The following is a 2,753-nucleotide window of genomic DNA, read 5'->3' as shown; positions in this document are numbered from 1 at the left end:
CAATAGCTGTTTTCTATACTTTTGGGACCTAACTGACTAGGAAATAACAATTACAACCCAGGGACAAAAACCTTGTTACATAGTGTAATTCAAAAAAAAACTGTTAACAAGCCAATTTTGACTTCGCGTTAAATAAACGATGCGTTTATACGTATGCTCCAACCTATGTGAGAAATAAAAAAATCGATTTAAAAACAAACCAATGTCTGCCAGTGTCAGCCAATAGCAGTGTGACCAGTCATTCCCAAAAAGCGAGGATAAATTGGTTTTGAAAAAAGGTTAGAAAAGGTTATACCCTGTGAAAATGAAGTTAAAAATAAATAAGTATGTTCTTTCCTTAAAAACTCTTCGCCAGTTAGAAAAGTTCCGCGAATCAAATTTTCTTCAAATAAAATTTTTAAATCAATCCCAGTTATATCTTTCTTATGCAAAATGGAGTTCAATTTAGGATACGAAAGACCAAAAAAAATTTCCAATATAAATATGATTATTTGCAACATCAGACTGCGCAGTCGCAAATTTCTCGTTCTTTTAAGTTCTCTGGTGAAATGTGTACAGCAAATTCGTATGGCACTGAAAGTGTTAAGGAACACCGTAATGCTAACAACAGCCATGGTTGATGAAATCGCTTAATGAGTTCAAGTTCTTGTAGCCTAGGCAAACAACGGAACAGTAGAGTACGCGTAGCGGAAGAAGGTAAGTGTCTGTACTAAGTGAAATAAGGAAAGAAACTGCTATGGAGGGTGACTCAAATGACGTAAAAATAAAATAAAATGTAAAATTTACAGAAACGCCCTGCAACTGCAGGCTAAAGAAAATAATTACTATTTCTCTTCCGTTATGTTTACAGTAAAACCCGCTTAAGTACCTCACGAAAAATGTCAGCTTTTTGAGGTACTTAGACGTGTTATGTATTTAAAAGAACCCGCTGAAGTACCTCGATGCGGGTAACTTCTTGTTAACTTACATAAATATGTCCTTGAATAAAATATCAACATTTAATGAAGTGTACGTAGTTTAAGACCAAGATCATAGCATTATTTAAACACATAAACAAATATTTTATAAAAAAGTCGATAAAGAAATGTTTTTAAAAGAATTCAATTCTTTAAAGTCATTGATTATACATATTTATACATGTTTCTTAGCTTACTTCGATTCTCTTCAAAAAAGGTCCATATACCAATTTATGTAGGACTAATTTTTTCGAAAATAATTGCAATTTTAGTAAAACAGTTGTCCCTATTGATGTCGCCACCTTTGTATGAATACACAAGCTCTCACACTGCTTCTACACAACTTTAACAAACACTGTTGGCTGTAAGCAGTTCCAATATGCGCCTAAATTCATGCCACCGAACCTAAACAAGTTTTTGTGCTTTCTGGGGATTTATAAAGGGAAAAAAATTTGGATAAAATATAGGGGGATCAATGATGACCAACAAAACCCCCAATACTATATTGATGCAAATTTTCTAAACATGCAAAAATTGGAAGTTAACAATTTACATACACATATTTCTACACATATAATTTTTTGTCTTTTTCAATTCACTCACCTGATATCAGAGAACATTGTATAGATAAAACAATGTCAAGCATTGCATTGTTGAATGTTCTCTGCTTATATCTTTCACCAAATTAGATGAAGACTGCACAACTACACTTCAATTTAATTAAAAAAAAAAAAAAAACATTTGTTCGGGCCGGCCCGAGCCACTCGCGCACGCAATCGAAACTACATATATCGCTATGAAAACTAAAATTAACACATATATATATCTAATTTTCTAAATAAAACACTTAGTTTTCCTAATTTTACTGAAAACTAACACTTACAACTTTACTAAATGCAAACTTAAGCATTTCCAGAAATTTCAACACACACTCGACGGAAGCAATCGCGGCACTGTATAAATGGCGGCGGAAATTCAGTGAAGCGCAGAGGTGTATTTACCAGGGTAGCCAAAAGTTCGGAGTTCAAGCGAGCGAGCGAGCAAACTCCTACTCAATGCATCGCAGGCAACGAGGCGTTCGTACTCATAGCCAACGTTGCCGAATTGACGATTTCGTTGTCATTTTGACGTTTTTTTTTCAGATAAATAACGTTTTGACGATTTTGCCCCCGTAATGACGATTTTTTATTTTAGTTCTTCACTAAATTACATACATATGTATATATGTAAAAACTTTGTTACAGGAAAACTTAATCAAAAATACAACCATGCAATCTAGTTTTTTTCTACAGCCGTGCTTTTAGTTGTATTAAATTTGTTCTAGAATTATAACCAAATCGTTAATTTGCACTGCTGACACTGATTTGAAAGAGATAGAAAAGTAGGAGAGGGAATTTGTCAGTTAAATTATCTATCAGTTAATAAATGCTATTTTTACACTTAGGGTCTTCACATCTATTTTGATAGTTTTGGTAAATTGCTGGTTGACACTGGGTAATTTTATCAACTACGAACGTCCTTTTCAGTTTCCCTTTGTTAGTCTGGTAAACTGTGTTTATCAACAGTGGATTCGTAGCTTTTTTCCCTAAAAAAAAAATAAATTGTGGCAGAAAATTGATGGAATTTTATTTACTCATATGCGTGGTGCCTTTCGGCAGCAGGCGAATTTAAAATTGAATAAATATCGAACAGTTGATTGCAGTTTACCAACTACCAGACAAATTATCAACCTTTCATCACGATAATTCGGTAACCGGTACACCGATAATAAAATAATTTTACACAAACGAAATACAT

Source organism: Rhagoletis pomonella, unplaced genomic scaffold (assembly GCF_013731165.1).
Source record: "Rhagoletis pomonella isolate Grant_MI unplaced genomic scaffold, Rhpom_1.0 Rhpom_scaffold_00007, whole genome shotgun sequence".
Taxonomy (NCBI): domain Eukaryota; kingdom Metazoa; phylum Arthropoda; class Insecta; order Diptera; family Tephritidae; genus Rhagoletis; species Rhagoletis pomonella.
The sequence above is the reverse complement of the archived record's forward strand: the minus strand, read 5'-3'. Positions refer to the sequence as shown.